This window comes from Cottoperca gobio, chromosome 8 (assembly GCF_900634415.1).
Source record: "Cottoperca gobio chromosome 8, fCotGob3.1, whole genome shotgun sequence".
Lineage (NCBI taxonomy): Eukaryota > Metazoa > Chordata > Actinopteri > Perciformes > Bovichtidae > Cottoperca > Cottoperca gobio.
In genome coordinates, this window is record NC_041362.1 from 1129373 (window position 1) to 1153351 (window position 23979).

Below are 23979 nucleotides of genomic sequence, written 5' to 3' on the forward strand. Positions count from 1 at the left end.
TGATCCGTTGTGGAGCTGAAGTGTTGTCCCAGATGTTTCCTGAGGGAAGAAGATTGTCCTTGTTTCCTATGAGGTCACTTTGCTGGTGGTGCAGTGATGCTTTTGATGGGCTGTTTGTGTTTAAGTCCTCGCTATACTGTCTGTCCACCAGACTGGAGTGACAGGACCTTTGACTCTGGTCCTCTTGTTCTGTTTAGATCAAAATATTGTGTTTCAAGGAAGACCAGGGTCTAACAAAGCATACTGAACGTTGCAGTTCAACATGTACACAATTGTTTCACCCTCTAAACGAAGCACTGTTTCCAGATCTAAATAGTTTTTGCGATAACCGAGTAGGAAGCTTCAGGTTTATCCCCGAATCCCTGCAAAACTAATGACATTCCCATTAGCCTCGGTAGCTAACACTTTGCTGCTAAACATCAGCATGTTAGCATTGTGACATCAGCATGTTAGCATGGTGACATCGGCATGTTAGCATGGTGACATCGGCATGTTAGCATGGTGACATCGGCATGTTAGCATTGTGACATCGGCATGTTAGCATTGTGACATCGGCATGTTAGCATTGTGACATCGGCATGTTAGCATGGTGACATCGGCATGTTAGCATGGTGACATCGGCATGTTAGCATGGTGACATCGGCATGTTAGCATTGTGACATCAGCATGTTAGCATGGTGACATCAGCATGTTAGCATGGTGACATCAGCATGTTAGCATTGTGACATCAGCATGTTAGCATTGTGACATTAGCATTTAGTTTAAACGCATAATATGTAATTTTCTGCCACTAGGAGTCTTTAAATCAAATAATAACAATAGAATTTGGCGGCGGCCATTGAAGTCAGCGTTTCCAGGCTGGGGTTACTTCATTGTTGATCGTTTAGGAGCTTTTTATACGGAGAGCCGTATCACGTTAAAAATCTGTGTTTCTCTGATTCTGTTCGGTTTCTCTGAGAACTTAAGATTCAGACGACTGAATAATAAAATCCTTCATCTGGTTAAAATATATAAAAACAACCAAGATCTAGTTGTGGTTGTTTGCTCCTGGCTGACTCAAAGGGGATAAAACGCAGATAAACATATAAAACGTAAGTGTAGTCGTTATTAGATATTTTAATTTTAGTGCAGGAATGTTACATATTATATTTTTTATGGTCGGACTTTAGAGATGTGTGGGAACAAAAAGTAAAACAAAAGAAAGCAAATGACATTATTGATCGAGGAGAAGAAACATTTTGAGCTTTTACTGTTTTATCTTCAGCAGAAAGGATGTGAAAACCTTAAGATGGATTACATATGATGAAGATCATGATGGTGACGAACACGAGGCCAAGTATTACATTGCACGTGCAAAATTAACATTAAGAAAACATCCTGTTTTGTAAGTGGAAGCATAATAATTAATATTTTATAGTTTAATAAAACTGCTGAAGTAAAGGATATAATGTACATTTTGGAGATAATTTAGCTTTTGGTATTTCAGTTTAATTTACCACCAGGCCGCATTACATTGAGATTGTTTTGCTCTCGATGATGCATTTGCAGGAAATCTTAAGCATCTCACAGCTCCGACAGATCTTTGATGTTTTTCCCCCCTCTGCTGGTGGAAGTTTACATGAACTGATGAAGAACATACTCTTTAGTGCATCTTTAAGTATCAACAGCAGCTTCCACATTTCTTCATCTGGTATGAACGTTGCTTTAATGCAGGCCGGGAATATCTGTAAAAAATGTACATTTAATTCTGGGATTTAAAGAAATTTCAAACAATATTAATAAAAATAATAATAATTTAAATTAATTTGTCAGATTATTTTGTGCAAAGTGGCGTTTTAATAAAGTATAACTGTGTACAACAGCTGTAACAAATACATTGATAAAACTAATAAATTAGAACAAAACAAATAAATAAATATATCTTTATTAATAATATAATTAACATATTGCACATAAACAATATAAATAAATATATATGTCTGAAACCTCAAACCCAAATATCCACATTGTAAATAAAATATAACTTAAATAATTATCTCATCTATTATCTATTAAAGCTTCATCGTCCTCATACCTGGGAAAATATTTCTTAAATAGATTTTTATTTGGACTTTGCTTTAATTCTAAGTCCAAACTATTTCAATGTTTTTTTTTTTAAACTTTACTCTTATTAAATTATAATCCCCTCTCTGTCTGAGAATGTTTTTGTTTCACTATTAACAAGGTGCATGCTATTTAATCAGGAAGACGTCACAATATATAAATAGAAACTGAAAAAAGAACATTACATAATAAAGTTAGTTTAAGAGGGGAAAAACATCGGCATCCTAAAATAGATTAAATTAGACTATTAATTGCAATATTTGGGTAAAATAAATAAAAGTATAAAGTAGATTTTGAACTGACGTATTGAGTATGAAATGTTGAGATCCAGTTCCAACAAAGGTCTCATCCGTTTGTTAATAACACTGGTAGCAGTGACACAAATCAGACGCTTAAATCCCACTTTAATGCAACATTTTATCCCCTGGAATGTCTTTGGGTGAATAATATTCAGTCCTGGACTCTTTCCACTGCCAGTCTTTCACAAATGGAAGACAAATATATTTCTTGGCTGGCCGTTTGTTTCAGAGTGAGGTTCTTTTGATTGGTAATATACCGGGCTAATTAGCTTAAGAAAGTGATATAGTTTTTCTGCTGGACTGCTGCTCCCCCTTAACGTCAGCTCAGATTTCCCAGGTGCCTCGCTGTCTGCCAGAGGTAACAAAGTAATGGCTCCGCTTGGAAGCCTATTTTTCAACATGTTTTTTTAAAGTGATTTTTAATAGATTACTATTAGAGATATTGCTGTACCCAAGGGGATCTTTGACCCTGACTGGGCTTTTATGTGCTTTCTTCTTCTTCTTCTTCTTCTTCTTCTTCTCTTCTTCTTCTTCTTCTTCTTCTTCTTCTTCTTCTTCTTCTTCTTCTTCTTCTTCTTCTTCTTCTTCTTCTTCTTCTTCTTCTCTTCTTCTTCTTCTTCTTCTTCTTCTACACTCCGCCATATTGTGGTGGAAGGCCGTCTGCAACATCATGCAGATTCACATGAAAGCTGAGCCCGTTTTAAAGAGAGGAAAAACTGGAGGAACCAATTTCTTTTCTTTTCTCCATCAGAGAATGAAAGTTATTTCCTGTGATGTCAGGACCCGCTAATGGTGGACATTCTTGCAGCCAAACCACAAGTGTCATCAGAAAGTAAGTGCATCAAGTAATAAGGTACAGTTGTCATGAGTTTATCAGTTATAAAGTCTTTTTTTATTGTGCATCGTTCAAATCGGGGTCTTGATGCAGACTTTCAGAGAGTCTAAAGTCACACAAGTACACACAACATTGATGGAAGTAGTTGTGCAAAAGTAAAAATTCAACTGACGAGTTTAAATACTTCCTTCTTTCTAGGGATGCACGATACGCCCACTAGCTTCAAACCAATGCTTGCATGAAACGTGCAGATCCGTCTTGTTTTCCTTTGCAATTAACCAATTCTGCAGACTAATGTCAGACGTTTTAAAAACAAAATATGAAGCAATGGAAGTTCCTGCAGTAATAAAGCCTATATGATCAAGTATATATGTTTTTCCACATCATACCAAAAGCCAATAAATGTGAGGCGAAATCTTTTCTCCCCCCCTGACCCCCCAGCTGGCTACTTTTTCCAACTGGCTGGTTTCTCCATATCCTCGTGGAAAGCCCTGAGCTCAGGCAGCTAACAACAAACATGTCAGCTGTTAGGAGGTATTTCACGCTTGATACGCCAACAAGCTCTGCAGATACTTGCCATATCTGCAAAGATAATGTTTAGAGGGGTGAAAGTAGCGCGGAAAAATACAACACAAACAACTTACTGACACATTTGTTGCTGCATGTAAGAGGTTTACACTTGAATTTGTAAATCCTGTTAATTATGAAGATCTTTTTACCAAGTTGCTGGTGCGCAATGTATTATTTTAATAATAAATACAAATGTAGTACATTATCTAGGTATTTATTTGTTTATTTTATTGTATTTGAATTAAATTAAATTATTTTATTTTATAAATGTTTTTATTTGTTTTATTGTATTTTAATTAAATTAAATTAAATTATTTTATATTTATATTTTTTTCTTAATTTCTTAATTTCTTTTTTCTTTATTCTATTTTTCTTTAAATTCTTTCTTTAGTTTTTCTGCATTGTGTTTATCTAAATATGTACTTTTTGTAGCTGTAAAATCTCGCTGCTTTTGACTCGCCTTTCATCCAAAGAAAATCGATTATTTTGGAAGTTTTTTAATTTTATTTCACATATAAAACACTTTCTGAGCAATAAAACGTGCTTAATGCATCAGTATTGAATGACGAACTGAATAAAGTGTCTTACTTTAGATATGGTTCCTTAATTAAATTGTGAGATATTAAATCAAAGCATTAGATGCCAAATGTCGTGAACTTGTGTTCATGCATTGCTAGTCATGGATACATTCATATAAAGTATATTTAACAGTACTTGTGTACTTTTCTAGAGTGTTTTTGACTATATGAGAACATCTGAACTGCAGTGTTATACAATTGTTTTAGTAAGTTTCATTGGCAACATTTCTTTGGCTCATTTCACAGTTTTTTTATTTGTACTATAAAACTTTGAACCTTCTCCAGCACCACTGCTGACTCTGTAGATATATGTAATGCAATAAGGTTTATTCTAACCAAGAGAAACACTTGATAATGTTCTAACGTCTGCCTGACATTAACCTTCGGGCTACACAAGTTACATAATGCAGTTTTCATTGCCGTGAACCAACATTAGTAACTGCAGCGCGGCTGTATTTCTCTCAAGTAAATCAAAACGCAGGTAATTCAACCTCTGTGATAATTCATCGACTTGCTTCGGTGGTTATTCAGATGAGTGGTTTCCTATAAAATCTTTACTTTTCTTTTTATATTTCTCCTTTTTTATTTTGAAAAATATTAAACAAACGTTACCGTACAAATATCCAGATGTCATTTTACCCCCCTGTCATGGCCTTGTTAATGCTGTCAGATCTCAATAAAGGTTTCAATCAATTGGAAAAACAAACAAACCTCTAAGATCTGATATCCGTGTCAGAAACGTCCTTTTTTGGAACACACAATATTGTCTCAGCCTCTCACCTGGTATGAATATCAGGCGTCGGCCATTTTGGCTCACGGTGAATTTAAAGAAACTGTTTGATTTTCACCCTTTTAATCGTTAGAGAACAAGTAGAAACAACATGTACACATACGAGCCTCTTCAGGGCTCTGTTCTGTGGTAAAGATCACCAGAACGTCGTTCTCTCTCGGATCGCAAACAACAAAACTGAATCACAGCCAACATCTGAGACTGAGGGACTTGGATCCTCTTGGACAAAATACAACATAAAAAACAACACAAACACTCCGATCTTCACTGATAACACGAGGGAAAAGTTGGAGATAACTTCAGAAAGGTCAGTTCTTCGTGGATGTACGTTAAATTTACAGACTAAGATGATATTCTGGAACAATGACGAGGAAAGCTGTTTGGAGACTGTGGGGTTTAAACGTTCTGCGGACGCTATGACTGCCTTTCAAATCAATCCAGCAAACTTCTGAATGTTCAAGATAATATTTATTTAAGTGATGATAACAGCGTTTTGATAATACTCTCAGCTGAGGGCACTTTCTGCGTCACCAAGTCCACAGTCCGAATCAATAAAGACCCAGTTAACTGTCTGTTGGATCAGCAGGAAGTCCAACATTCACATAAACAATTTGACTCGTTCAACACAGAAGGGTCCTTCTCATCGGTCCATGTTGGCGCGGTCACACCCCTTGGAGAGCAGCGTTGTGACGAGATGGTTTGTAGACCTGTAACTTTTTAGAAGAGAAACGTACCTGAGGTGTTTTACATTCATAACTAATATAGTGCTCATTATACGTGTTGATTGAGGTGGATAATCATCCAGTGTGAGTCAATACAATCAGGAGTTGTTTACTTCTCAAGACTTAAACCAGGCTTAGAAGGTGTCAAGTCATCCTGGGAAGTTGGTTCCTTACAGTTTGTAGTTTTTGCAAGAGACTTTATATTATTATTATTATTATTATTATTATAAGAAAGCAAGCAGTGCAGAAGCAGATGCACGGCAATTAAGACCTTTTCACAGTTCACTTAAAATGAATGCATTTCTTAATTTATAAAGCTAAACTCTTCGACTTGTCTCTGCTTGTATGGATTTGACTGCATGACAGTAACGGCTCATGGGCTGCGTTGCTCAGACTGCACGGTTAATGCCAGCTATTTGTTTTCTTGGGTGTTTTATTTTTTTGCGTTCATTAAAAATAATTGTGTTTTCTACTGAGCATACCACAGACTGGCACCTCCTCTGAGTCGCAGCTTCTCTCCGGGGCCAACATAAGCCCTGCATACCAAGGAGGGACTAGTTGTGTTTACCTCTCCCTACCGGCACAGACCGACGGCAGACTGAGGGTCCTCTCCTTTTTCTTCTGTGGTTTCTGGCAGCCAGCGCCAGATTCCTCCATGTCTATCACTGTAATCAGCAGGCCAGACCCGCAGTCAGCCAAGCAGCTTGAAACAAAGCAGCATGAATGGCTGTGCATAAAGTAGGTGAAGCTGGATACTTAGAGGAGGGATCTGTGCTTTCTCTCTCGGCTTTCTCAGTTTTCCGCTCTTTGTCATCGGAGGACAGTTGTTCTTCGGGAAAAGTGCGGCGAGCACCATTTCCTAGAAGAGGATCATGCAGCGTAACGTGTCGTGTGCTTTAACACCGAGCACGCTCTTGAAAATATCTGGATACTTTCTGCACGATCTGTTGCTACAAGAGGTGTGTGATTTAGTGTTATTGCCGATAGGCTCCGGAGCTGATTCATCACCGGGATCCCACACCTTAAATTATGTCATTATCCCTCGAGCAGATGATTTTTCTTTTTCTTTTGCTGAACCGTGCTCATAAAACAAAAGTATGTGGTGATATACTAAACGTCTTATTTAAATGGCAGAAGGTGTGAAGCATCCAGAAAAATAAGGGTGTTGGTTAAAAATGCATGTAATGCAGAGACATGTTTACCACGGAATGATAAATAGCATGATTTGCGCTGGCACCATCCAAGTGCTTTTCTTGGAGCACAGCTTTGCCTTCAGTGATTATTTGGATTAGACTAAATCACACTAACACCCCTCAAGAAACAGCAGAGAAACACTCGACCTGCAGCAAAACAATGTGACGTTTTTCTCTTGGAAAAATTAAAAGATTAAACAAACTTTTCACGTTTTAAATTAAATTACTTTACGAATATCCAGCTGCTATTTACATGCCTGTAATGGAACATGCTGTAAGATCGCAATAAAGATTTCAGTCCATTTGAAAACAAACAAACATCCGAAGAGCGGATGTTTCTAAGAAATATGTTGAAGGGTTGTTGTGTGTAAATCGACTTCACAACCTGGATCTCGTCCACGCTTCCCACCATCTGTTTGGAGCATTTTGGCCCAAACGTCCCCTTTTTAAAGACTTTTACACACTGTGCGGAATAAATGACACGAAAATGAGAAATACTTGTGTGCGGATATAATATGTGTAGGGCTTTTATTGTGAAAGGTAAGAACGGAAGGGGTGGATCTGGTTTGCTGTCTTGGTTCGGACAACGGAGCATCTGCGTTTTTAGAATCCTCGTTTTGAGTTCCGCACAACGTGATTGGTTGCGAAAGCTCCGACAAACCGACCTTGTTCCAGAATTTTTTTTACGTTTTTCTCCGCGTAATATCCGCGTTGTCTGTGAAAGTATTCAAGGCAAAAAGAAGAAATGTATTGACGTGTGAATTAAACGCAAGGCCTTAAATCCTGCATAAAAAACTCTGATTGGCTCAGACATCACAACTTCACACCGTATATATTCAGTCTGGGCTTCATATGGGCAGCGATTCACAGGCCAGTTAAAAGGAATAAAAACTAATTGCAATGTTGAAACGTAATGAAGAGAAAGTGTCTAAATGCTGCTGTAAAGTCGGAGTTGAGATCCTTATTTGTTCAGCCGAATACTGTAAGTTCCCTTTATGATGCATCATCCTTATCAATTTTTGTCTTCACTAAACTAAATGCACTAAACTTAACCATTACCACCAATGGTCTCAGTCCATAACTTGACACGGAATGTCTTCACACCGACTGATTTTCTCCATAATTAGAAATAAAGACGTGCGTTGGTAATATAATTTTTGCACCTAATTTCTTTTTCAGCCTTAGGTATCACTTCAGTCTGTGGTTTGTTGCACGCTGGATTTTACACCGTAATTATCAAATTAACCAAGAATGACATTGCGCTCCAGTGTGCGGAGACACCGAGGAAGTATATAGATAGGAATCTGTGCGTCTCCACTGCTGTGTGGGTTTCAGTAACACCACACTTTCTATTGAGCAGTGAAACTGTTTTAAGAGAAATGTTTGTTATTTCACGCCAAGCGCACGGAGCCAGCAGTAAACCCGTCTGTGAACTTAAGTGCTCTTCTATAAACTTCTCAACAGTGTATTCCCTAGTAAAAGAAAAAAAAAGAAATGCTGTGTTGGTCAGAGATGGATAGGGGGCATTTTGGGACCAATAAACCCAAAATACACAAATACCTCAAATGAGATGTCTCATTGTAGCCTGCAGACTGATTTACTGATTCCCAGAATCAAAGGCCAGTCACCCTCATACCGTCGCCTTTCACAAACAAAGTGGGAGTTGGGGAGGACACACAATGGCTGTGACAATATTATAGTTATTATCATTCTGCTGTTGTTCATTCCACACTATCACATCACTGATAATAGATATCATTCATGCAATGCTGCAAGACATTTATCTTTTTGTTTAGGCTTCTGAAAACGCACAAGGCAATGCTTTATGCATGTCAGAAATTCAACGTGAGGCCTGAAGACCTCGTCCGACCCGATCTCTCCACGGCAGTAATGATCCGTAATGGCTGCACATGCTCTCCCTGCTTCCCAAGTAATGCACTTAGATATGATTGAATCCTGCTCTTCGTCGGCTCTTCTTTTTCTTGACGCACGCTTGAGAAAGTACCCCCATTTACAGACCCGGTTAACTGCGGTAATCCAAGGCTGCACATCTTGCAGTATCATTAATGCCACTGCTCATTACGGCTCTGCCCTTGAATCCACACAAACCGGCAGGAGTCGAAAGTGTTTAATGGCAGCGGCCATGGCAACTGAAATTCTGCCTCTTTCGCTTTCTCCTGGAAAAATGCATCTCAACCGAGTGCACTTCACGCTTTGCGTTTGTCACATATCTCCACAGTTTGGCTCCCGTACCGTCGTCTGCATCCACAAGCGAAACCCAGTTAAAATAACACTTGTGCACATAAATGATTCAATCTACCTTTTAATCTAATCTGGTTATTCTGCATGCTTTTAGGAGTCAGGAGATAGGCTGAGATCCAGACTCTCAGGGTTAACTCTGTGTTTGTAATTAGTTTAATTCTACAGTTATTAAGCCGTCTCACAAATACTGAAAGGAATTCAAGCTGCAGACTAGATTCTCACAGAGCTCGACATTCAGGCTTGTCTGGATGAGTCTGGTGCCACGGTTCTTACGTGGGATGATTCCACATGTTGTAGTTTGTTTTAGCTCTGCAGCTCTAAACTGTCAGTGGCACACACACACACACACACACACACACACACACACACACACACACACACACACGCCCTTCAAAATAAGGGTATATACACAATCACTCGCGGGCTGAACTGGACAAATATTGTGAGAGGAAACCGCTTGACCTTGGAATACCAATATTCAGAAGAAAGGATGAGTTGAGCTAAAAATCTGAGCTTGTTTGAAGAACATTTTAAAAGACTTTAGTTGAGGCGTAATAACATGAACACTGTTGCATCATAGATCAAAACCAGCCTCTTTATCTCCACGTGCATATTTCTTTTTACTCAGTTTGAGTTACTGGCTCTCACACGAGACAATAATTATCAAGATGTATACCTAGGGCTGAGTATCGGTTAACATGTCTTTATATCAGAGACAATAAGAGTTTTGGGACAAATAGAAACTTTTAGTCATTTCACCTCCTTACCTTGAGAAATATAAACTTCTCTCCTGCAAAGACTGAAAAGACGCTCTCATTACATTAACAGCAAGAATCTTGCAAGTACATCAGCTTCAAATAAGCCAAACAAATGTCAGTGCAACATAAATGTTTTAGTTTTTTCGGCCGTGCAGTCGAAACAGGTGAGTTTTCAGTCTGCGATGGAAGGTGTGAAGACTTCCTGCTGATCAATGGGGAGGTCGTTCCACCATTTTGAAGCCAGAATAGCAAAAGGGCGTTTTATTTGAGGGGCTTCTGGGTCCCACTCGCTGCGAGGGAGCACCGATCCGATTGGCCGACGCAGAGCGACGATGTCCGGTGTTAAAGGTCTGAACGCGAACAACCGTGAAGATGAATCAATACAAGATGTTGTGATCAGTATTGAGGTTCAGGACCCGGCCGATATCATATAAAACACTGAAAAGCAGCAATTCTTCACATTTGAGATGCTGGAACCAGAGGAAGTTTTAATAATTGACCAAATGATGAATCAATTATCAGAAAACGTGAGTCTTTTCAAAATAATTGATGAAATTGATGAGAACATGTTTAACATGTTTTAAAATTCTTATTATTGCAGTGGAGCATTCAGTATACAAAGAGGAAGAAGTGCAGGTAATAAAAAGACATTAAAAAAGTATTTAAATGAAATAAAAACAGAAATAACTAAGATAAATCTTAAATGCACAATATTTAAATGTCTCGCAAGTTCAGTCCAAATGTATCAAAAAATAAATGTATGTTGAATATCAATAGTGCTTTTGTGAATTGCATTTAATCCAGGAGAGTTTGTGGGCGATGAGCACATCTTTGAAGTGACAGGAAGTTTCAATCATTTCCTCGAAGAATATATACGGCAGCGATTATACGTGTTAGCGTATGATCTGAACTCTTTACCTGCCGCCGGCTCGCAGCACTGGTCTGGATTCGAAGTGGATTGAGAGGAGCAGCTTTGGCCTTTGTAGTCCTCAGAGAGGCCGCGGTGGACGGGGCTTTGTTTAGTCTGACCCCAGCGTGCTTCTTCTGCTCTTTAAGCCTTCGGAGACGCCAATCTCAGAGTGTCTGAATGACCGGCAGCACATCATTCACTGTCGGCTCCCCAGAGACTTATCTATCCCTTCTCAACCTGTGACAATGTCCTCTAATCGACAGCCAGGCACAGACATCACTCTTTATGTCCAAAGATATTTCACCTTTAAGAAATGTAGAAATTAACTTTGTCCATCCAATTTGGACAAATCCAGATGACTTCCCATCATAATGGATTCAGCACTTTGTTTTGTCTTCCATTTAGTTTTAAATAAAGTTTTACGGGATTGAAACCTCCACCTGTTAACGTTTTTATATAAATAATGACGTCATAAACTAACAGGATACAATAAAAACAACAAAGAAAATTACTTCATGTATCAAAAAAGTCAAGAAATGTGTATGTGTGTATGTGTGTGTGTGTGTGTGTGTGTGTGTGTGTGTGTGTGTGTGTTTGAAAGTGTCAGGATCCTCGTAACGGAGCATCAAACAGGGATATTATTGATGCCATGTTGCACCGATATGATTCATTATTGATGTGTTGACTCACTTGTAGCTGTCTCAGATTATTAAGTATATAATAAACATTATTTTATTTTACTTTGCTCCTTTTTCAGTGTTTCTTTCTCAACAATAATCAAACTTCCCCCAAAGACTTCACTTAAACAAAGCGTAGGACTCGGCTGAAGTTGACGCAGGTGTGCTGTGAGTCTGAAGTCTAACAGTGAATCTGAATCGCAGCTCAGTTTGACATTAAACTCACGTCTTCGCCAGATTTGCCAGAGTGTTGCGTTCATGGAACCATCAAAGATCCTAAACTGGTTAAAGTCTAACAGTGACTTCAGACTTTCACGCCATGTAGAAGTCGTATCGGGCCGCACAGAAGCCGACTCCCCGCCAAGCAGAATGAGAAAGACACCAAAAACAGCCTCCTCCGCTTTCACCGTCAACACCTCCCCGTCACCAGACCGGGCTTTGTTGCTGCAGAGAATTCTGGGAAATGGGTTATAATATTAAATAAATCAGCCAATGTAGAAGAACAGGAAGTTGAGCTGCTGTCTGTCATAACTGGGGTCGACGTCGCTGCCGTTCGCCTGCACAGAACATCCCGTGCTTTTTCAAAGCTCCTCGGGAAACGAATGGAAGTTTATCACTTATTTAAAAAACATTTTGCCCCGTCAGCCAATCATCAGTGCTTATTTCTAAAAATAAGTTTATTTGCTGCCTGCTTTAAGTGGAGACGATATTATTTGCTATTATAAAGAATAAGAAAGATTGACAGAATCGGTGCGTTCTGGGGGCTCTGGGTGGTCCCAGTTGGTCTTCTTTCATTGTGGGAGCTTCTCGCTTCACTGGACTTTTCAGGTAATTTGAGAGGCTCCTAATTAATTGTTACAGCATGGCAAATAGCACCCCCCCCCCCCCCCCCCCCCCTCAGTTGGCGTCAGACTGACATTTAAAGAAGAGGAAAAAGTAGAACATTGTACGTGAGTCAGAGTGAGAGCGCCCGGGACTCTGTATTACAGAAATACGTGTATTAATAGACAGCATGGTGGGTTGTCGTGGATGTCGGGATGAATTTCTGCAGGAATTTAGTCTAAAAGTTTGTCAGATTTTCATTATTATTCCTATTTAATAGCTAAATTAGCCTTTTATTGTTTGCTCATCAAAGCAAAAACCTGATATAATCCATTAATTATACATTTCATTTATATTTTCTATACATTTTACTGATTTAATCTATAATTCGTCTTAAAAAAGTACTTTATTCATCGCAATTTCTCAGTTATGACACCATAAAGCAGTTTATATGCTCAGATTAAATACCACTGTATTATGCAAACACAAAAATGATGCATTTACCAAAACAAGCATTTGAATAACTTTCCCCGTCTTAAATCCTTTATTTAAGTTTGTGGACGAATTAAGTCATTTTAAAGTTGGTTCGCAGCTAAATGAGCTTTTATTCTGTCTGTAAATGGAGTTTTATCCGAGCGATTGAGCGTTACGATGCCAAAACATCGCTACAGATGCTCTACATATAGACAGTGGGACAGAGTTTGCAGACAGTGTGCTGTACGCTATAAGACGACATGCTTTACCTGTATCGCCCGGTCCGACTGCAGTATATGCTTTGTTATTTCAGTCCACAGGTTTCCTCCACATGCATTTGAATAATATGCTCTGTTAACTTCTCTTCACATTCTCTTCCCGTCTGTTTTTTAGACGTATCACTTGTACATTCTTTTAGCAATAAAAGCCCAAGTTACATAATTTAACCCTTTGAACGACGCAGAGGAATGCTGTCTGGTAAAAGTAATCTTTATTGATTCAGAAGCGTCTCAATTTACTTGTTAAGGGTACAATAAAAAAGTTGTGCAAGCTTATATTTGCATCCAAGAATTGAGTTTTATTTCCTAGAACTGTATTATTTAAACGACGCTCTCGTCTTTGCCTTCATATGGGCATTTAAGCGCAGCTCGTGTTTTTCTTTAATAAAGCACCAGCTTGAGTCACGGAGTCGGGAGGGATCGACCATCCTGGTTGCTGAGACGAGTTAAAGATCTTAAGCTGGGTGTCTCTGCTCTGCACCCAGTGGGCTTAAACATATATCACACTGGCAGTAGGCTGTTTGCTTTCAACCCCCTCCCTCCCTGCCCTCAGCCGGGCAGGCCACTGATCCCCTCTTTGTCTCTATCTCACAGTGGATCCCTTCTCGTCGGGGGCACAACGTTGAGTTTTCACAGTCAAACAGCACCCATGCTGGCCGAGAATTTCTTTGATCCCCGAGGAGCTCGCATCTGACGGAGCTCCCGAACAACCTCCCTCCGCCGGGTTAATGACGTGCACTTAACTTAAAACCAACAAAAAGAAAAGGAATAATCGTTTTAAATAGGCGCGTATCTGCTCTGCTGCCACAACAGCACACGATCTGATCCAGTGTCGTTTTTATTGGAGTTGTAAATACCAGCAACACAGCAAAGAACTGTGACGTGATCTCAACATGGAGCAGAGTAAACGTTAGAAAAGATCCTTTTAGCACCAAGTAGGAAACTAAAGTGAACAGAAATGCAGCTCCTGAACACGTTACTTTAAGTCCCCCAGTGTATACATACTTTATAACACACTATAATGTCGTTTTTAGAGATGCAGCTAGCGAGTATCTTCATTATCCGTTCATCTGCAGATTGATTTCTCCTCTATAAAATGTCAGAAAATAGTAAAAGAAATGTCTTAAAGTGTCTTGTTTTATCCTAAACTCAAAGATATTATATATATTTAGATATATCATACCTGCGCTACATTACAAAGGTTTATTAGCCATTTATTAAATGTTTGTTTGCTACTTATCAACGCTAGAAATACAGATTAAAGTAAAAGTATCTGCAGCCTCGAGTCAGACCTCCAGAGTTCACTCGGCGGGGGGGGGGGGTGGGGGGGGGGGGGGGGGGTGCTGTGGACTGTCCCGCTGACCTCCTGTGACTCCTTTGATCACTGGACCTTGGTGACAGTGCACCAATCCATGCCAAATTGCCGTGCCACGACATGGCAGACCATCTATCAATCTAGATTTTCCTCCAGAGATCTTAATCTTGTGCTGAAACAATAAAACTCTGTTTTATATCTTTATAAATTAAATATAGATATAAATGATCTATATTTAATACAGAAGAAGCAATTTGAAGACGTCACCTTGGGCTCTGGGAAATTGTGATAAACTTTTTCTCTATTTTCTGACATCTTTTAGAGCAAACGATGAATAAATAATATATTTTCATGCTTAAACCTGAAACATTTCAGATGAATGAGCTTTGTTTCTCTGCACACGGCTCTAATTAACCTCCTGTATATATCACATGTCATTTAGAATGAGATTAATGCTAAACATTATTGTTTTTGTAGTCATTTTTATACTAGAAAAATGTTCCTTGAAATCCTTGAAAGTTTGTGAATTTGGGGAAAAAAATCATATATTTAAAAGAAATAGAAATTGGTTATTAAAAGTGCTTACATTTATATATATTGTGCAAGAATAAAGTTCTTCTGTAAAGCTTCTGCCTGTGTTTAACGGAATTGGGCCTGGAAAGTCCTTGAAAAGTCCTTGAATTTGATGTTCAAGAAGCTGTGGGAACCCTGGATTATTCACGACACGTTAGAACTGATAATATATAAAGTTCTAACCCTATAAAAGCTAAACGACGTGTGATTGACAGGCTTTCTCCTTCGTTCTGTCTTTGTTCTTACATCCAAATTTGTAAAATGGTCGAAATTATGTTTTCAAATTAGCTGCAAAGTTTTCACGTAAACTTCCTCCTGAAATAACAACAAGACGTCAACAGATCGCACAGACGAGATGTTATCCAACGCTTTAATGTTTACCTCTTCTCTCGTGTTGGTCTTTATTTCCTATTATCTGCAGAGCTCCTGTACTTTTTATTTTCGTCTTCACACGTTCGTTTCTTTCAGGGAAACAATGAGCAGTAAAGACGAATGTGATGTTTTCTGCTCTGATGCATCTGTTACAGCAACAATTACCACAAGCTAAAAATACGAAATACTCTTTGTATCAAATGCATGAATGCAACTTCCCCGAGGTTCCCTGCTGGGTGTCTGTGCAAGTCTTTATATTTCATTCTGCGTGAGAAAAATGCTTCAGAAAACAAACAGCCCGCAGCCCGCAGCAGTGGAAAATGTCTGTCTTTCTGTGTTTATGTGACGGTCTAATTTAAACTAAAACAGATCTCATTGGTACAAATCGCCTGTTAATTTGCTTGTGTGCAACACAGATGTTCGATTTCACGAGTGCAATAAATTTGGCCACAAGAATCGCTTTGAAAAACAAAACGTAAAACTTTAAGTCCCGTTGTTTAGCATTCATAAGCAGTTTATACACATTTGATTCAAGGGTCATAGCACACTAATGCAGTTAATGTGCAGTGAGTTTCAACCATTAAAACCTCTCCTATGAAGACGTATTTAATATTATAACTCTTATTGTCATTATCTGTTTATACATTAAAGATGAAAATACATTAATAAACTCTTTTACCTGCTCATTAGCTGTTTATTAAATGTGTGTATCTGGATTCTAAGTAGTAAATGTGGAGACTTGGAGGGAAAATGCTCACAAAAGGGACTTCTTTCTTCTTGTTCTTGCAGACTATCCAGGAATTTTGTGAATGTGTACGGTGCATAAATCAAAGGTAATCAGCCACCTGAGCAGGTATGAATTCTCACTCGTGTTTTTATGTTTGACAAAATAAAGATAAAGTAGAACAACCAACACATTTTTAATGTTTGACTGCAGGGCCCTTGGGAAGAATGTGTCTCCCACTAAAGCGTCACCTCTTAAAGAAAGCAGATTACGTTACATACAAACATGTCATTTGTGGGACACTGGGGTGGAAATGTCTCCCTGGGGAGCAATCAGACTGACTCCAGCTTCTTAAAAAGTCTCCTCTCTGCCACTCCTCATTTTTCAGACTCCTGGAATCAGTGGAAATCCTAGCTGGTAGTATTTGCTTTACCCACACAGCTCGGTTACATTGATTAGAAATCAATTAACATTTCCCTGTTCGGAAAGTCACTTTTGTAATTCGACTCCACTGGAGATAAATCAGAGCGTGGAACATTTTCTTAAAATACAACTAATGCAAAATAAGATTTAATCATCAAAGGGTAATGTATTTAGCATAAAAACACAAAGACTTAATTGTATAAGCAGGTTGTTTGAATTAAATTAAATGCATTAATGCACCAAATTCACTGAATTCCTTAATAATGCATGAAGTTTTTATTTTTATTTTATTTTATTTGCACACACACAAAACTGCATTAAATCCAGATGATGAAAAAACAAACAAACAACACAATATAAAATAAAACACATTTTTCTTCACACATATATAGTTACATAAAGCTCAGTACTGCAAATGTTACTACAGTAAATAGTCTGTTTGTTGGGGACTATTTTCAGCGGCGGATGGATCCACATTTGGTGCTTTAGTGAGTATTTATGGTGTGTGTGTGTGAGTCTAAATAAAGTACAGTGTGTGTGTTCATGGTGATGTAGTAACATGTCACCAGGGCAGTGCAACAACAATAAAGTGAATACAAACATTTATCAGGAGTTTTATGAGATTTGTTGGAAAAAGGAAGGATGGAAATTTATTTTAAATTGCTTCTCAGTTGATTTTTGTTTTGCACATTTATATTCCCACACTAAGAAATCAATCATATCAACGGTAAATACGATTCAGAAAGTGTCTGTTTAGTCGTAGACAACAGATTTCACTTTGTTGTCATCAGTAACTGCGTTCTTCAGCATGTGCGATCTAAAGAGGGGAACTATTCCAAAGATCGGATGCAAGAAGACGGTAAACGCACCGTCACCGGGCTGTCAACATCCTGGTTAGCGGCAGCAACTTTAGAAATGTACCGTCCAGGATGCAGCCCACAGACCCGGTCCGGCCTGTCCGTGAACTCGTGGCTGTGTAAGGTTGCACTCCAACATTTACACTCTCGGTTCTGGCAACAGAGCAGCCATTCCTCTGGCAACCAGCGCCGCTCATTAAGCATAATTTGTCTGGTATCCCCGTGTTGAACGTGCACAAAGGAGGCTGAAGCCAGCGTGAGGTTGTCTTCTGGGCTGGTGGTGGGTGGGGGGGGCAGACAGCGACAGAGAGGCTGGCTGGGGGAGCTCCCTAAGGACAGTTTGGGGACAGCAGCAACCCGAGAGGGACGCCCCCCCCCCCCCCGCTACTCCCCTCCAAATCCCACCTACAACCTCTGCACCCCCCTCTCCCTGCGTCTGATGGTTAAAACAACAGCCCCTGTGGCCAGCCAGGCTCCATCTCCCCTACTGGATTTACGCTCCCCCCCACCACCTCCACCTCCTGCTCCATCCTACAGCGGGCAGGAGCCTCCGCTCCTCTACTACACAGCTTCTGATGTTTTGGACGATATCAGTTTCTGGTGCCGATGTTGAATGAACTGAAGTGTTTGTTCTAGACGCACGTATCAACCTTGGCGTGGAATGATTTGAAAACCGTGTTAAAGCGAGACGTTGGGTTACGGCCACACACCTAACTGACAAAATATCTTGTTTGTCAATGCCTTCCAAAAGACTTTTATTGTGAAGGTCTTGGTACATTTAGACAAACACAGCTGCATGGTGTCGCCCCCATTCTTCTACACGGACCTCCTTCCTTTCTGCCAAGTTATACCACCTTGAGAAGATAACCATAAGTTTCAGTCTTTTTAAAGTTTGCTTCCTACAACGAGAAAAACCCCCCAGAAATATTGTGTTTCTTTTCTTCCTCTTTCAGTTGGCGCTTCATCGCCCATTGCGTTCCAGCGTGCCGTCACCCTGAATAGGATAAGTCTGGAAAACACCTGCATGGACGCACCAACATCTTCTGGTAAGGCGTGCGCTTGAATTGATTGACCACTTTTGTTATTTTCAAGCAGCCGGAGACGGCCAGATGTGCACGATAATACATCTGATTTCATTCTGGGTCATGAATGGTAGCTGTTGCATTGACACCCTTTCAGTCATGCACAGTCATGTGGCTGCAGAAAGCAACGGGAACACGACACGTTTTTAAATGCATCCACTGCAAAGTGCAAAAGCTTTAGAGATATAAAGACGGCGTAGTGTGGCCTCGAATAACTGCGGACGCAGCCTGGGACGCATAACAACTATCGGCTGTGCAAAACTTGGCTCTGATATTTTGGATGATGACTAACGAAACATGTGAGAAGCATGAACACGTGTCTTAACAACTGTGTGTGTGTGTGTGTGTTTCTGAGATGTTTCTGATGTGAACCAGCAGAGCTCCTGTTCAATAACACAACACAGAAGCTTCACTGCCGTCGCGTCGCGTCACGTTTTAGGATGAAAGGGGGGAAAAGGAGAGAAACATTTCTGTTTGCCAGAAATGGTACGAAATCCCGTCTCCTTCCACGTCTGTTTAAATTCACAGCAACAACACGTGTCACATGTTGAACCAACACAACACACAGGCTGACTGAGGTGTCAAGTGGAGGAGGTGTGAGGCGCTTATAGAGCCAATAAAGTGATTATAGGTTCCTTCCTATCGAGCCCACAGAGCGGCTGATGGTTAAACAAACGTGGATTTTCTCTTCACACAGATCTGTGAGGGCTTTTTCAATTATATTCTTATTGCACCGTCAACATGCTGAGAGTATTTGCTCTGATAAATATTTTCACTTGTAGATTCTGCTTTTGTTTTTATATGAATTGATTAATAATTGAGACTTCTTCTGCTTGTCTGATTATTATCATCATATAAGCAGATATTGTGAGAAGATGGAAATATTTGGTGTCAAGCAAAACATCTTATATCAGAATAATAATGTGTCGGATTATTTAATTAAGCTTCAATATCCAAAGATATCTGCACATCACCTCAGAAATCTATTGTTTGCATTGTCCTTGAAATTCTTGAAAGTTTGTGAATTTGAGGAAGAAAGAAAACAAGGCCTTGAAAATAGACATGGGTTACTGAAAGAATAGAAATTAAAGTTCTTGTACTCTCTACTCTATAAATAAGTCTTGTAACTTTGATTCAAGCATGGAGGGAGATGGACCTGGAAAGTCCTGGAAAAGTCCTTGAATTTGACGTTTAACAACTTGACACAGAGCAGAAGTCGTGCGTCTGTTCCATCGCTCTGCTGAAAGTGTCTGCCTGTCTGTTTACCTGTCTGACTGCACGCTGAAGCCACGTGGAGGCTCGCTGTCGGCCTCACCCCGCTGACGGCCTTACCCCGCCCCCGGCCTCACCCCGCCGCCGCCCTCACCCTTCTCCCTCCTCTGCTGCGGCTGCCGGAGCTGTGGAGGTGAGCTGGGAAGCGCCTGGGTGGCAGGGCAACACACGGGGCCTCCCTGGCTGGCGCCTGTAATTTTACCTTCCCATTCATCAGCCAGAGATATTAATAATAACAGCACATCTGGATTCACTTTACTGTCTCGTGTTAACCCTTTCCACTGCAGCGCTGACTGCTGGCCAGGCACCACCCCCCCCCCCCCCCCCCACCACCGCTCACCCCCCCCCCCCCCACCACTGCCTCCCTTCCTCCTAACTCCAGTCCCATTCCTCTTGCTGTCAGTCTCATCTGCTGCTGCACTGTTTCCTTTTTCAGATGAACAAAGAGCCAGTTTACCTGGAAAAACTAATATCGACTCACAGCGACTTGTTTTTTAAGTAGGTGAATCCTACATACATTTAGACAATAGCTATTTATTGTTTTCTTTCTCCCGAACACTTTTGTTGTCATTGTTAACTTTAGCGTAAGTAAGTTACTCCGAGCCCTCCTGACTGATCACTGTGTGCTGCTGTCGTTGTGAAATGAACACCGCTGCAGTCGTTGTTAAGACTCTTGCAGTTCGTGCCGTGGCTGCACTGCATTGCGGAGTATTTGCATAAAGTTGAACTCTGCTCAACTGCCTCCTCTGCAGATGCTGAGGAGTCTCTGCCATATCATCCACAAGTGGTTACGGCTGTTTGCAACCAAAACAGCGCTTCAAAATGATATTCTTATAGTTACATAACATAGAATCCAACTTTCCAAAAGCCTCAATCAACCAGGAAGTATGCAGATTATTCTTTGGTACTTTCCCCATTCTTCACTTTCAGCAAGTACAACCCAGTGCAACATCATCGAGACTGACCAAAGGTGTGTTGTACTCTACAAAGACACACGAAAGATGGGATCAGGGATGCAGCCAGGACGAGGTAGAAACACTTTGGACTGTTTGGACCCCCCCCCCCCCCCCGCTCTGTCATTTTGTCTTATTATTTTGTCTAAAATGCCGGCGACACACCGTGCAAACGAGCTTGTTTGTATAAGAAACCTGCCTGCAGAGCTCCTCCCCACCTAATGCAGTGAAGAAAGAACTAATTAGCTGCACCATCCATTTTACTTTTGCCCCCGTGCCAAACAATCCCCAAAGTGACACGAGACGACGGGGTGTAAAAACTCAGACATTGGCCCGGCTTTGTGCCGCTGCTCCTATAATACACGAGTGTCCGTAGACACCTCCAGAGAAAATCACCCCGCTGAGCTGTCTATAGGTGGAGCTCGGCCCCCGCTACTGCCCGCCAGGCTTGGCTGCACGCCTGTCGCCCACTGGTGGCAACAGGTGACAGAGGTCTGCTGTGTGTAGAGCTGACAGGCCCCTTGCATAGGAACACTTGCTTCATTACCAGACCCCCCCCCCCCCCCGAAGCCCACGCGAGCTGCAGAGAGAGGGACAGGGAGACAGACAGAAGTAGAAAGAGGCTTTACTGCTGTTTCTGTGGCACTAAACATGAGTTTGAGAGGAAGCAAAAAAGCTCAGTGTGCATCACTCATCTGCTCATGAGTCAACACTCATGATGTCACACGCTGCCTTGCCAGCCTCACACACAACTATACTGTATTACCAATTTTCGTATAAAAGACCTTATTTATTAAAAAAAGGGGAGAGACGGCTCTTTTTCCATGCAGTGGACCGAGCCGTACCTCCCAGAGAGCCCTGACTGTTGAACCGTCGTGCCACAAACAACCTGCTAAAAACACTTAGAGTATTTCTCCCATGCAGAAATAAACACTGGCCAATTAGTGTTCTTATTTTTGGAACTATTTTAGCTGCCAGAGAAGTTGAAAATATAACCAACCAGACGTGGCCTGACACGGGAGGACTGCACTCTCGGTCCTGGACGTCTCCGTGTGGACATCCAGGAGCTGCCGTAGCTATCAAGGGCGTGCATCGGCCTCCAGGATAGTTTATGTCTCTGAAATGAATCCTCGCCGTGGAACAATAGCGCCACTATTATCCAGCGCAGAGAGAGATGAATTCACATGAGGACAGGTCATCTTGATTTATGAAGTGTGAATTAGGAGCTGAGAGTTTGAGACCAAGGTGGGGTCGGTGGGGGTTGTATGGCACAAACAGCCGTCTGTGTTGTAGGGGCTGGAGACACCGCGACCTCCCGTCATCCCCCCCCCCCCCCCCCCACACACACACACCACCAACACCACCACTACGCCCTGACTCCTGGCCTGTTTGCTCATTCACAGGAGCCTCTGGCACGGCTGCAGCTTTGGCTTCTGATGATCTGTAAAAGTCCAGCCAGATCACCATGTGGGGATCAACGCCTCGGCTTCGGCCAGGCGCTGAAATGCTCGAAATGCCCCGCTAGCCGTAGCAGACGCCTGCTGTGTGTCTGTGCTGCTCGTCAGGCTTCATTTATATCACACGGCAGGTTGATGGAGTGCTGAATCATCCATCAAGAGCACAAGTATTTACTTTGATTCCAGTAAAGTTGTTCTAAAGCCAACATGTTTAAGCAACAGAGAGCACATGGTGGTGGTGTGTGTCCACGTACCTGAGAGTGTTACACCTACCAGGGTTTCACCAGTGCAGGCTGATAAGGATCCTGTTGACTGAAGTTACCTTCGCCGAGGAGGGTCATGTCTGTCAGCAGGATTACGGAGAAAACTACTGCAATGGAAGGGTGTAGCATCGGTCAATGTGGAGCGGATCAGAATACGGCATCGGGCATCTGTGCTGTCGTTATTTCCTTATTGGGATAATTCCCACGAGCGCCTCCTCAAGTCGGGAAAAAGAACTCGGAAACCGATATGAACTTGTTCCTTCTTCTTCCAGATTACACCTTTAGAACTCACGAGCACCCCGAAGTCAGAAGAACGACTTCCTACTCGGGGACTCGGACCGTCCGAGGAGCGCGTGAAAGCGCCAATGGCCTTGGTGGACGTCTGCGCTCTCTGAGTGCCATTCTAGTCGTTCCCGTTTATACCTGCAGGTGGCCCTAAACTCAAATACCTTTTGGTCAAATTGTAAAGGCACAATCAGGCAGTTGCAAGCGAAGTCAGCGTTGCCACCCGTGGTGATGATGGAGGTTTTACTGTCAAACATTCAAGGATGTGTAGCTTGTGTTGCTTCACCATAGACGGTTCTGGACACAGGTGCTTTCAAGCATCTGAGAATACTCAGATTGGTCGTGCGACAGCTGCGTTTTCTGCGGTGACTGAGAGACTTTATAGCTCAGATTCTTGTCTCTATAGAGATGATGAAACAGGCTGTAGACAATATGGCAAACAGGATGCTAAAGTTGCTAAAGTTGACCTAAATTGTCCTCACAGTGAGACCAAAAGTCCGTTCCGTACGGTAGTGGGCAGAGAAGAAAGCTAAATAATATAAATGGCTGCGTTGGTGGAGGATCATGCTTCAAGTACAGATGAGATTATGAAATTTGATCCAGGAAGTGCAGTTTGATTTTACAACTTGTTGAGCACAATGAGACTTTGAGTTGAGTAGTTCAGTGTTGACCCAGTTGTGCCCTTTGTATAACTCTTAATACCTGACTCTCATTGGCGTTTTGAATCCTATCGACTGTGTGATCTCTCCAGGACTACAAGAGAAGTTAAACATATTTCTCCTGCAGCTCTGACACGTTTCTTTTTGTTTAATGTGTATTATACTGATACACTCGTCTGTCACCTGCATGCCTCAACACAAAGTGAGTGTGCAGAGTAATCACTGAGTACTCTGTTCTGTGTGTTGCTTTAATGACTTTGTTTGGATGCAGAGAGATTGTGTCTGTGAAAACTTTTATGGAGGAGTGGAGGGAACACACACTTGAGCATCAGCTCTGCAAGCTGTGGGAAAAAGGAGCTAAATGTGCTAATTATAGTGCTCATTAAGCCCCAAATATTTATGAGCACGCTCTGCAGCCTGAAGATGAGAGCGAGTCGACATAAAGGGTCCATTAGAGTAATATATTATCCGAC